Source organism: Trachymyrmex septentrionalis, unplaced genomic scaffold (assembly GCF_001594115.1).
Source record: "Trachymyrmex septentrionalis isolate Tsep2-gDNA-1 unplaced genomic scaffold, Tsep1.0 scaffold14, whole genome shotgun sequence".
Classification (NCBI taxonomy): Eukaryota; Metazoa; Arthropoda; class Insecta; order Hymenoptera; family Formicidae; genus Trachymyrmex; species Trachymyrmex septentrionalis.
In genome coordinates, this window is record NW_017304543.1 from 1,571,444 (window position 1) to 1,585,612 (window position 14,169).

Genomic DNA, 14,169 nt, shown 5'->3' on the forward strand with positions numbered 1-14,169 from the left:
TCATCTCTTTTTAAATTTAACAATAAATCTTACGAATACATTATCGTCAATCTTATTTTTAAGCGTATCGTAGCATTGCTACCTCGGGAAATTCTGTCTGTGACGATTTGTCCTTTTGACTTTCGTATTATTTCGCATTACGGTGCTTGGACTTTATCTCGCGCAAATCTGTACAAGTACACATCCTATTAATGATCGCTTCGTGTGCGCGTGTCAGGTAACGGCCACGTAGTGCCTGCGTATGGTAGCATTGCGAAACGTGGATCCGAGAGCCGCGGTGCGCGAATAAATGTGGCGCGTTAGCATAAATCTCGAAATCCATTTGGAAGTGCGAGCCTATTAACGCACTACGGACAGACGACGTAGCGCGAACGTCCCAAGCGGTCGGCGGCTGCGCGAGCTAATTAAACAAATGTTCTCCAGCAGATCAGCCCGCGAATCGTGAACCTCGTCCTTTGAACTTAATATCGCGAGAGGGTCTACAGTAGTAAGCGTTTACTACAACGTTGTTTTATGATGATTCCTCGCAGCGAATAATTACGCGTGATAACACAATGTGGTCGGCGTACCTTAGTATTACGACTATTTTTAGTGAGATTTACGTTTAAAAGGGATTCATTCTCGGTTTTTTTTTATTTTTTTTTTTTTTCTGAAAAAGATTAATGTCTTTCACTTTCTTTAAGTTTCTATACATAGTTAGGTATATCCGTTTTCATCATAGTTTTACATACATGTTAGTGAAACTTGGTGCAATTTCCAAGTATTTCACGTTTTACACGCGCTGTGTTCGCAAATAACAAACTCGTTGGGACGCGAACCAACTCGGGTCGCAATCAATGGGGGGCAGTCGTCTATCTCTAATGCCGAACATAATTTAGACATTAAAGTGCGAGAAGCGAGCAGCAGTGGTGTTCTATCGGCGCGAAGGGCGTTGAAGACAGTGACGTCATCTGATGCAATTATATTTTATGCCTCCCGCTATGTTTGCTTCCTTTTCGAGCCTCTCTCATTTCCCTTTCCTTATTTCAACCTCCCCCGCTCCTGATTTTCATTCCTTCGAACCCGAAACTCCTCTTTCCCTTCTCCTTCTCCTTCACCCTCTCTCTTTCTCTCTCGACAGTGTAAGTATAGATTTATAACTACTTAAAGTTTCGCGATTTATTTCACGCTTATCGTCTGTCCGGATATGTTTACGGGGGGGGTTTACTTATCACTTAGCGGATGCAAATGTGAGAGAGAAAGAGATGGCTGAAGGATGAATAAGGAGAGACAGAGAGAAGGGGGCCATCTGAGTTTAAATTAAGCAGAAGCCCACTTGTCAAGCAATGCGCGTATCGATTTGTAATTATGATTGCGAGTGGTTAAAATACGGATAAATTATGCAGGCTGCAGAATAACTGATTTATATCCTGGGGAATATGCCTAATAGTAATTTAAATTTAGTACGAATGTATATTTGGCGCAAGTAGTCCCGATTTTTCGAAATTCTGTAGAGTCTAGAAATGATTTTAATGTTAATTTCCACGCTTCTTGCAATCGTATTTGTCAACGGTCATTTGAATTCTTGGAAAATAGTACGCTGTTTACGCTGGAACGGTAATTATATCTCTACGAAAATTCCCGCTGGTCGAACAGACCTGGCAAATTCATCGAAAGAAGGTGCATGTCGCACGCATGAACGCCCAGCGTGTTCGCAGCAAGAAGATTTAGAATCCAATATGTGCGTATGTGAATGTAAACATTAATTATCTCAATGCAAGACAGTTACATATTAGCTTAGGAACTAAGTTGCTATTTTGGCAGCAACGGGTTAACGCGTACGAGCTAACTTTGTGTCTAGATTAAATTAACCGTAGAAGAAGAGAAACTATTTTCGGTTACGCTATGTATTTTCTACTAATTCGCTGTACAGCTGATCATGAGGCTACTGTATGCTTACTTTATATTATTTTGTCTAACAAGGTGATGATATAAATCTGGCGATCTTGCTTACTGAACATGAACGCGATTCATATTTATGACATGTCGCAATTATTTTCAAGGAAACGTTAAAATTATCAAAATGCAGTGTGATAAATTGTATACATTAGATTATTAGTCGTAGGGTTATTATTGCATTACTTACAAGTGTCCTTCATCGTGTCAGATTTCTAACTCGAGGGAGCATGTTGGTGCACTCTTAAATTTCTCACCAACGGATTATCACTTATGTAGAAGTATCGATTTCAAGTTTTGACAATTTTAATATCGATCGAATTGCTGATTTTAATTAGAATTCTTCATTGGGCGATGGTATACTTTAAATAGAAAGAGGTCAGACGTAGCTACTTCTAGACTAACTACGGATGTCACTGAACCGACTGGGAATTAATCTTCTCTTTACTGACAGAGTTTCTGATAAAACGAAAACGCTATATTTAAACCGAAGCTATTGTACGCCTATAATTGGCTTTAGACATCTTTCTATTTCAATAGAAGATGTAACACAATCTGTAATTGGGTACGAATCGTGTGCTTTTATATGAAATTAAATGGCTAAATATTACTGTCACAGAATTGTACTTCGAGTATATGACAGTCTAGTGAATATTATACACTTGTATATCGTGAGTTTCACAAATTATGGTTATTAAATATAGAAATAACTTAGAAAAAAAAGTAAGATTCTTAAAATATTTCTCTGACCGTATTGTATTATGTATAATCTCTGACTGTTTTAGAGACAGGAAATGTAATAAAATAGTGATATTAATTATCAAAATACTTACTATAAATATTATTAATCGTGAAATTAATTTCAGTTACGATAGCGTTCGACTCGCATCGGTGCTAGACGAACAATATACATATACGAGTATATCTTACTTCAACTTTTGACGTTAAATAATCAGCGCGATTATGGAACAGAGTCGACGATATTTCAAACAGAGGTAGACGATACGAGACGACGAGAATTAGGAATGTGGAGCGGAGATCTACTTTTGGTTGGGGATGCGGAATCAGTACATCTTTCGACTCGCGGCGTATCGCGGGCGCTGACGAGGGGCGAGGTGGGTACTGGCGGGGAGGTAGGAAAAGGCGGACGAGTAATAGCTACGGAATATTGCAATAATATGCAAAGTATATGAGGGATATATTAATTTCGTGAAAACGGTAGAAACGTAGATAGCTGCCGCCTCGGCGCAGCAGCACGGTTTCTGCGGGCTCTCGTGCCCAAAAGAGGCGCTACACCGCCGAAGCCTGGGGGTGTCGGAGGGTAGGTGGTGGGCGAGACGAGGAACCGAGGATTTCACAGACAAATAAATACACGATATTTCACCGGATGGGAAATGAAAGTTTGCTTCGTACCTTGCTTACAAGCTAGACCGCGAAACTGAATTTTAATTCTGAAGAAGCAGCCAGCCTCGGAGTGCGATTATTCACTACGTTCCGCTACATTCGAGCGACATATTTCTCGCATTTTGCTGACGATATCTTCTTTTATCGACATATTAATCTTCTGAGAATTTTTGTAATTTTTATTACTGGGAAATCAAAATTAAATTAAAAAGTAATTGTCTATTTTCTACGGATAAGAAAAGGTAAATTGAAAATATTAGGAAATACGAGTTCGAATAAAAAATATGAGATCATAATTATTTAGTTCATTGAATCAATTTGTAATATTTACTTGTGAAAACGAAAATTATAAATGATTTAACATTAAAACAAATAGTGAAGTAGATAATTAATGGATATTGAAATGTAAGAAAATTCAAGCGAATTTTATATTGTACATAATAAGAATATAGATTCCACAAATATATCGGGGGGAGGGCGGGGGGATACAAAACAGTCGTTATATCGAAATAAACTATATTATAAGTATAAATCAATACATCATATCTTATCGTGCGGAGGAAAAATGCGAGAGATTACATGGATGCTTGATTACAGATTATATTACGAAAACTGAATTTTAAGTTTAAAGAGTATATACCCTGCGGCCACGATTACCTGTTCTGCTTTTCCTGCTACCATCGTACGTGTTTTTAACTCGTTGGCGTGCTTTTTTACTCGCGTGCATGTCGATGAAGCAACAAGATCGCCTTCCTAAAACATAAGACGAGGGTAGACGTACGTATAATACATTTTACATAAATGTAATATAGGTGTATATAAAGTTAATTTTATTACCTTCCCATCGCGACTGAATATATATATATATATACATACATACATAATAAAATATACTCATAAAATGAACTTTTTATAAATACAAATACATAGAACACATATTTCCAACTGTCATGAAAATATGAAACAAGAAAGAACATTTCCATACTTCTAAGAACTTTGAAACTCAAATTATCAGTTTTTTTCTTTCTTCCTTTATAAATAGGAAACATTTATGTAAAAAGAAATTATGCAGAAGTTTAAAAATAATACATAGAGGTTTAAAAGGTGACACTTGCTGTGACAAATCGAAATATTGACTAAAGTCAAGGTTTCTTAAGATAGACACTTTGGTAAGACTTCGTAAGAATTCAAGGGACTCGAAGTCCGCAGCTGCAGGGTTAGGAGTTGGTCATAAGTTCAAGCTAAGAATTCGCACGGGAATGAGGAATTGAAGTAAGTTGTGGCTTTACCGGCTCCTAGGTCCGTCGCCGGCGTCGTCGTCGTCGTTCTCCGACGCGGCGGTTGGCTGTGCCGGATAAAAAGTTGAGAAAAGCAAGAGTTGAGATCAATACCTCCGACCGACCTTCCCATCGCGACTGCCTGTTCGCCGTAGGAGAAGGTGGTAGTCCCCAGACAAGGACCTCTCGGGGACTTCGAGCCCCGGTGAATTTCTCTCAGTTTACGTTTCCTTTCGCTAGATACCGAACTAAGAAACTCGCGCCCAGGAAACCTCGGCATTCTTATTCCCAATCTTCGCGAGCGAAAAGTTTTTCGAAGTTCGTCCGGGACGAAGTTATTTTGTGGTTGTACGACCTGATTGTAGAGATTTTGCATCCTGCTTGGAAATACTTCGGTTACAAGATTGTTCGTTATGAAAGCTTATTAGTACAGCACCAAGTAGGGCAGCATGCTTCAGGAAGTGACGCAGTGAATTTGAGTTAATAAAATCATGTACTTGACGGTAATGACTCGGAATACTAATTTCTTATCCAGTGGATTTCATATATATTGTTAGTTATTGCGGTTTAGTAAACTTTGGCAATTTATCTATATATATCGTTCCTCTCGACTTTTTTAGCAATTATAAATTCTTTCCTTTATTCGACTCCACCTTGCCTCGTTACGCTTTACGGGGAAAGTATAAAATTTGCAAATTTCCCTTCGAGCAAGTACAATAGTGGATTCGATAAAACATATCGTAATCTAGCGAGCGAATATCACTCGCAATAAATACATCTGCTATTTTCAAGTACAAAGAAATTCACCTCAAGTTTCCGCGCGTGCATAACAGTTAGATCTATTTTCGTTATGGTCCGTCTACTCCAAAATGGATCAAAGGTTTCCCGGACTCACGTATTAGGGCTCTGAAAGAAAGATGCCTCTTTCCCTTGCCTGCGCGCTCTTTTTCTCGCTCGCTCCTCCGAGGCGTTATAACTCACTGCTAATCTAATCCGGTGCCGGCTCGCGTGGCGATGTGGTGGTGCTGGTGGTGGTGGTGGTGGTGGTGGTGGTGGTGGTGGCCCGGTACGTCAGACGATTTATAAAAGTGTACACTCGTGCGAAAATACAATGGGCGCTACCGTGCTGCTCGAAAGGAGAGACAAGGGAGAGGAATATATAGAGCGCCGAGGTGAGAGTGCGAAGAGGAGAGAGCTGCCGCGCGCACATACGTACGTAGACCTCCTCCGACATCAGGACGGAGGGCTGTAACTCCCGTATATCCGCAACACATAATCTCAGAAACCGTAGAGAGAGGCAGGCTGGCGGGAGCGGGCAGGGTGGGCAGGCACCCACCGTTCCTCTCCTCCTCCCGACACCTCCGGACACCGGCGCCCACCCTTCTCTTCACCCGCGACTCCTATCCACTACCGGCACCTCCAAACCAAGCCACGGAGTTGTAGCTGCTAACTTAGTTTGTGAACTGCAAAATCCTCCGCCACCCACGAGGGCATACAAATAATAATTCTTTGTTTCGCGCGCCACGGAGACGTGTAAATACCGGCGTGGCTCTCTCCGGCTTGTAGAGAGTCTGCCAGACCTAACGGGAAGAAGTGAGAGGGAGAGAGGAAAAGGGGGGAGGGAGGGAGGAAAGAGAGAGAGAGAGACAGAACTCGACAGGGCAGATATGCGAGAACGACCAAGAGAAAGCGGAAGGAGCGCAGTGCGAAGAGGCGAAAAGACCATTCCCGCGGTAACGCCTAAATCGCTCCAACAACTCATCCGCTGAAAGTTGCGACGAGCTTTGAAGATCTACGACGAGAGATGAGGGCTTCACCTCCTTTTCTACGGGAAACGATTCTTCCCTTTTCTATCCGCGAGGTTACTTCAGGTATGCGAGAACGTTCTCGTTCTCACCTTACGCGTATCTATAATTTTTTAAGTGCAAAAATCTCATTGATCCGTTTTGATTGATTCCGAGTTTAGTTTTATTTTTTTTACAGAACATACGATTAAGCCGCAGTGCAGAGCGGTGTTAAAAAAAATCTATGAAAAAAATTATATTAAAGTTGACAAGTTAATTATAGATGAGAGTATTCGTGTAATAATAATGAAAATGTTAAATACATATAATTTAGATGATAATAAAATGTTAATAAAATTATATAATTGATTAAAAATAATGTGGAGTACGCCAGCGTATCGTACAACGTATCGTAGAATACGGCAGACATAATAAAGATGTAGTGCAAAAGGATATTGACCGCGGAAAGGCGGAATAAGGTGGAAGTCTAGCGATCGACGTCGAAAGTCCAACGCAGTCGTCCTGGACGGTCTGGCAATAACAGAGTAAACTCCGGGAGCCTGGGAGAGGAACGGAGCCAGTCTAGGTAGGAGAAGCAGAGGCGGAAGAAAAGAGAAGTACTGGAAAACGAGAAGGAGGTGGCGGGGCGGGAGGGAGGGAGATCGAGGTAGGGTGATAGAGGAGGCGAGACGAGTCGGTCGACGGGGAACGAGGGGGACAGGGACGAGAGCTGAGAAAATTGTGAAAGAACGAGCGAGAGGGAAAGCTCGTGCTCGAGCTCCGCGAAGAAAACGCTTCGGTTTATTTCAGTTCGATTTTTCCAGTGTCGCCGTCGCCCTGACGACAATTCGCAGGCGCGGCACAGTCCTCTTCTCCTCTCTCTCTTTCGCTCCTCTCTCTCTCTCTCTCTCTCTTTCTCTCTCTTTCTCTCTCACCCTCTTGCTATTCTACCTCCCATATTCTTTCTTCCTCTCTCTCTCTCTCTCTCTTCTATATTGCTTCACTACTCCTTCTCTATTTCGCATTCTCTCTCTCTCTCTCTCTCTCTCTCTCTCTTTCTCTCTTTCTCCCTCTTCTTCGCCCTCTCTGGTCCGACGGAACGAACGAATGGGTTACGCCCAGATGCGCGCATCGAACCCTGGTCAATAGAGTTGTGTCTCCTCTTCGTGCTGGTTCGCCACTCCTCTTCGGCGCTCTCTCCATCTCGCTGCGGGCAGTCTGTCCTGACGACGTAGAGTCCAAAAGGGGGTGTAGCACTTTCGCGACGTACGCGGAGGAGGGAACGGGGTTGCGTGTAGGTGCGTTGGTCCATCGATACAGGAAAGGGTGGACCCCTCTGCCGACGCCAGGCGGGCAGGAGTTTACCGGGGGTGCTGCGTGGTGAGCGAGCATCCGAGCCGTTGTAGGACCACCCCCCGCACGATTGGAAATCTATTCCCACCCTCGAAGTCGAACCTCGACCTATCGGAGAGTTCGGTTCGGAGATATTGAGTCTGCGCTCTCTTCTCGCATCGTCGTACTTTGTTCGTTCCACGGTTACGCGTCGCATTACCGTATTCCCTCGCTCTTCCTCTTTTCTCTCTCTTTGCAACTTCATTGCCATACTTTGACCCCGTTAGAATCATTCGTTTTTCTTCTTTCCGCGCAATCCTTATTTTTAGCAATGGGTAGGAAGAGAAAGTAGAAATAAAATAGTTTCGTTGTTGTAACGACACAATGATTTAATGATTATTTTCAGAGATCACGTGTGTAACGATTTTTCGAATAAAAATATAATAAAGTTATCTAAAATGTTTGTAGAACAATATACAAGGCTATGTATACATAATATGTATAATATTGCTGTAATCAACTTTTGCAGATTTATCTTGTTGCTGTAGTTAACTTTTATCGATAAATCTTTATATCTTATACATTTAATTCTGAAATGTATCTCTATATCACTTATATTGAGTTTAAAATAATTTCTATAGAAGCGCACCAGTCGTTGGCAGTCAACGCCTCGTAAGCGATAATTTCTCTCGGTCTACATGACAACGACATCATCTCGGCGCTGAACCGTTTGATCGTTAATTCACGTTGCTTCTTTAAAATCGCACGGCGGCTCATTGTCAGCGGTACAGTTAATAATGTCCAGGATCGGTTGAAAAGAATTATTTTAACACCGGCGCAACGTGAATTATCCCGGCGTCGGTGTCGATTAATATCACGGTGCCGTTAAAATGGACTGTAACGCGGGTTTGTATATCACGACGTGGACCTGTCGTTAAGTGCGTTTATGTCTCTTTAGTGGCGCTTGCGTGAAATATTTTCGCTCGATGTCGTTGCACGTGCACACGTAACCGTAAGCCCATACACGTATACTCGCCGCGCGCACCATATTCGACGAGCCAACACTCCCGGGAACGGCCATACCTCATTGCACCGGACAGTGGTCAGATATTTTCACAATAGGTTCCGCGCCGGTGCTTTCATTGCAGGAAACTTCGCGGCTTGCCGGGGTGTTAAATGGCGGAGCGCCATTGAATACGCTTCCACAATACGGTCACTACGCAGTATCGTAACGCGTTTCTACCTTTGGCCGGGGGAGGGGGGGCCCCCCACGATCCAGAGGAAGGTATCCGCGATATTCTCGATGTCACACTAAAATTCACCGACGATGCGAGAGCTTTCGTTTCTCGCGTTCTCAAGGGTGTGCGTTGTAATGTCTGGATCTCGTTGCGACAGAAACGACGAAATTAAAAAAATCTCTCGCTCTATATATGTATATGTCCCGATAAATCTGAAATGATCGCGGTCTAAATGACGAATGTATGACGCGCGAGAGATAGGTTGATAACACGAGATACTGAAATTGTATAATCACTATTATACGGTTTGATATACGAGGATAAATAATTCGTCCCGGCGCGCTCAGTGGCTTGGATCTCGGATTCTATCCTCCTTGCGCTCTTTCGTGATTATTAAATTACAAAGTCGACAAGTGGATTTTACTTTACGTCGTTAGCGCAGAACTGCAAATATAGATACACACAAATGCTTCGGTTTATAGTCCATTAGAAGGAGTGCTTAAGTATAATTTACCGCATCTTTTTTTTTTTTCTACAAGATTCTGTCGAGAAGTTTTACCAAGGAACTATAAGAGAAAGTAGTCTAGAAGCGTGCAAGACAAGGAGAGTAGAATTGAGCTTGAAAAGCAGGCAAATTGCAAAGATAATGTTGCACGCCCTTGAGTGGATATAGTCACTAAGTATACAGCTCAGATCATTTTACAGTTGCAACATATTAATGTATTCTTTGGTACTATAAAATATTTTATCTCTTTCTCTGTTTTCTGTCATACGTTATATATACATCAGCATTACTGAACGATGTTACTTGAACGATGTTACTTGAACGAAGTAACAAATACTGACTTATTGTGCACATTGATGATAATACAAATTTTATATTAGCAATTAAGTTCTGCTTTAATTTTATCAATAATATAATTTTTTAACTTACGTCTAAAAATACAAGCAAATACTCGAATCAAATCAAATATTCGCGACAATTTTTGGTATAATAATTTAATTTAATATATTTAATATAATATAATGAAACATATATTTAATATTTATAAAACATATATAAAAATGTTAAAGATTTACTTAAAAAATAAGATTCGCAAAAAAATATACTAAAGGTCAATGCGTGTATTAAACGTGTGCACACACATGATGATTGTACATCACGTCCTCACTTGTTATTTATATATTATTATCGATTTATTATCAATTTGTTGAATCATTATCAAGATGACGATTTGGGCGGGGAAATGCTTGAGAACGAAATCTTCATCTAAAATGATGAAAAACGTCGTCCCGTCTACCGGCCATTTCTTCGACAATGCGTTCGCACCCAACCGAACGAGCAAGCAGAGACGCACGGCGCCGATAAAAAAAGAAGAGAGTTTTCCCTCTCTGTCTTTTCTTCCCTATTTCGTTCCTTTCTCTATCACAAGCGCCCCGTTGGGGGCGGTGGCGGTATGTCGAGGATCGTCGAAGGGGTGGCCAGGCGAGGTGGGTGGTAAGCGAGCAGGGCACGGCGGGATGGAGGGCGGCTGTGCGAGAGGGCGCGCACCGAAGGGTGGGACAAGAGAGGGTATAGAAGCTATCGACGTTTTTACGTAACAAATCAGTCGTAACTGCCGCGCCGGTGCTGCGACCGTGCGCGGTGAACGACCAATGGGAGAGCCAGCCGATATTCGATACCCGATCACATCATAGGTTCCTGCCCGCCGCTTGAAACGCCGCGGTAGTCCAATAGCCAGATGGGAAAAAGCGTCGAGGAGAGAACGAAAGAGAGAGAGAGAGAGACAGAGAGAGAGAGAGAGAGAGAGAGAGAGAGAGAGAGAGAGAGAGAGAGAGTGAGGAGGTATAGGAGGAGGTAGGGAGTATCAAAGTGGGAGCGGACGGGAACGCGAGAGGGAGAGAAAGGAAAAGAGCGAGGAAGAGGGTGCGCGCATCTACGCCAATGTCGCGGCGATGCGCGCGGGGGTGAAAAGTGCTCTCCGGTGCTACCGTAGGGTTGGATTGCGATTGCACCCCAACCCGACCAGCCAACCTCGTGGCAAGCAATTCGTTGGGTTCGCCATTTTTTCTTCTTTCCTCTCTCGCTTTTTTCCTCCGCCGTTCTCTCACACAACCCCAAAAACACGAAGGGGCGAGGAGGTGGAGGAGGTGGAGGAGACGAAGGGCCCGACGCAGACGGTCGACTGACTTATTGTTTCGCGAGACTGGAGATTAATCTCCCCGACGGAAAGTGGTTACGTATATCTCGAGCAACGTATCGAATATTCTTTGATACGTTCCGACATTACCAGCTCGATGTTAATAATACAGAGAATTGCTGAGGAATCGCTGATGATGTGACGTATGTCGTCGCAATGGAACGTATCTTCGTCGACGTTAATGCGCGCGACTTCTAAGAGACGCGCTTCGCGCCTTGATAAAGAGAAGTGTCATTTATAATTCATCTCCCAGCAGACGAAATTCTAAACGCCTCCAGCTGGTAAGCGTGTATACAAAGCAGAGGAAACTCGATCCTAATATCGCCAGTGATTCTGGATACAGGCAGGATGATAGCGCAGAATTCGCGACGAAAACGCGAGGGGGAAAGAGCGGATGAGTCTCAGAGTCCATAGGGGTTATATGGGGGACGCGGCGCGCGGGGAGGGCGGAGGGGGTGGTTCGGTGGATGTGCAGCGGGTGGAGGATAGGGGTAGTTGGTGGAAGTAAAGGCGCGAGTGTAGAAGGAGCGTTTTAATCTACGGTCACGCGGAGGAGCGAGACGCTCGGGTCGGTCCTCACTCCCGCGCCCGGATTATAATCAACCCTTTTATCCTAGGCTTTCCATGTCGCTAATTTCCATAATTACACAGACGCTAAAATCACAATATCCTCTGCCGGCAGAAAGGAGTAACCTACGTGAGCTTCCTCCTCATCCTCCTCCTGCCCTGAACGCCGGCAGCGTCACACGAGGAGAATGGTGGTTCCATGTAGGGAGAGAGAGAGAGAGAGGGGGGAGGGGGAGGGGAGGGAAGAGAGAAAACGAGAGGAAAACAGGATGAGAGAGGGAGAGTGGTGGCCGTAAGGAAGGGAAGAGAAAGAGAAAAATAGGAGGATAGAGAGAAAGAGAACGGGTGGGTGAAAGGTACAGCTAGGGGGAGGAGAGAGAGAAAGAGACGGTGGGTGGAAGCGGCTCGCTAGAGATAAAGGTACTCTTTAGCTAGGATGGCGCTCGCTCGTATGTTTATGCACTCGTATCCGCGTGGCCGGGCATGGAAGTGCCTGGATAACCAGCCAAGTGACAAGCCAGCAGGTCTCCGGCTGGCAGGCCCCTGCCAGCGCAAGCATGCCTCTCGACTCGAATTTTGAAAGCCAGCCAACTCGGGAAAGTGGGTTTAAAAGTCTCTCGATAAGTGGCGGCGGACTGCGTCAACGGGGAGGAAGGCTGCGTCGCTCGTAGCTACGAGCTACCATTCGTATTTTCATTGAATTTCAAGGCGGCGACGACGACTATTAGTATGTGCTATTCTGTCAATTTTGAACGCGCTCATTCTACGCCATGAGTGTCTCCGTCGCGGAAACTCTAAGTAACAATTTCGTTTCTCTATGCCACGCTCTGCGACTATTATCACTCGCCGCGTGCCGACCGACTCGTCCGCCGCGACGTGATATTACGCTTTGAAAGTTCACGGAATAATAAGACGCGGAAAGAGAGACGCGAAAGAGAGTTTCTCCTTAGGTACCAACAAACAAAAGCAGTCCTTTAGGCGAATGAATCCTTAAGCCGTTTGTCGGCTTAGCAATGCTACTTGGTCACTCTCAAGTCCCGATGTTCCAGCGCGGAAGGACTCGCCGAGTGACTGGAGTTGACTTTTCTCACTTTAACCTCGCGATGCGATGCTTGGCTTCGGAGGAGGAGGTGGAGAAGGGGGTTGCTGGGGCTGTATCGAGCGGCCCTCCTACATACATCTATCTCCTCCGACTCACTCTCCTCCTTCCCTCTTCCGGCGTTCCTCTCGCCCGCCCGCTCCTCATCCTCTTTCCCTCTTTTCCCTCCGACATTCGTGGCCTTCCACCCCTTCCACCCCTTTTCCAACCTTCTCTGTCTCTTCCACCTCCTCCTCCTCCGTCTCCTCCTACGGCTTTACCTCACCCTCTCCCCCCCCCATCTACCGCCCGCGCAACCTCTCGCCCATCCTTCGCGACTCACCTACCTAAACCCCCCTTTCCTCAGCCTCCTCTCGCCGTCGTCCTTTTCTCAACCCCGACACCCTTCCCGCCCCCTTTCTCTGCCGCCTCTGTCTCGCGCCGTCTCACTTCCGCTCCCTCTTTCTCTAGGCCTTTACCTCGAAATGCTCCCGCCGACAAACAAACCGCAGACACTTCGCAGTTTTACGCAATCGTAAGTTTCTTCATTTGTTCGCTCGTTTTCACGTTGATTTAAATATTGTTGGCACATGCGTGGCAGTGAAGATCCATTAGTATGGAAGTACCGAGTGATAAATAATAGACTATAAAACAAGGAATAGAAACCGTGCAAGGAGATCAAATACGCGAATACTTTGTGAAACTTGAAAAAAGTGGCGCGTACCAGTTGCGCGTATTTATTTTCATCCATCTTGATTTGATCGTTCATTTATGTTTTGAAACAAAAAGGAAAGAACGATATGAGAAAAATCTTAATTCCATATCGAAATATACAAAAAAAAAAAACCTACGAGAAAAATGTGTCAGAAGTATCGAGTTGGTAGACGAAAGGCAAAAGCTGGAATTGTTTTCTCTCGATGCAAGGCGAGGAGCGAGCAATGCAGGCGAGCAGCGACATTCTACAACTTTATGCACTTTCCTTTACTACTCGACGGAGGGCTAGGTGAATGAGCGAGCAAAGTGGTGGGGGTTAGTCGACGCCAAAATTGCTTCCAGTGTCGAGTTGCTCGAGGAAACTTTGGATTTTGGGCGAGAGGCGGGTGAGGAAAGGTGAAAGCCGAGAGAGAAGGTGCCGGAGTACAAGGTCACGCGTTCAGTCAGATTATTAACTTTTCCCCCCCCTAGGAGGATCCTAAACGAATCTATGCATCTCGCAAAGACGAACCATTTCTTGTGAGAGAACATTAAACATGTGTTTATTAAAGAAATTTCATGAAAATTCTGTCGATAACGATGTAAGTCTAACTGCAGCGATTGCGATGAGATTTCTGTTACTATTCATCGTCATTCGGT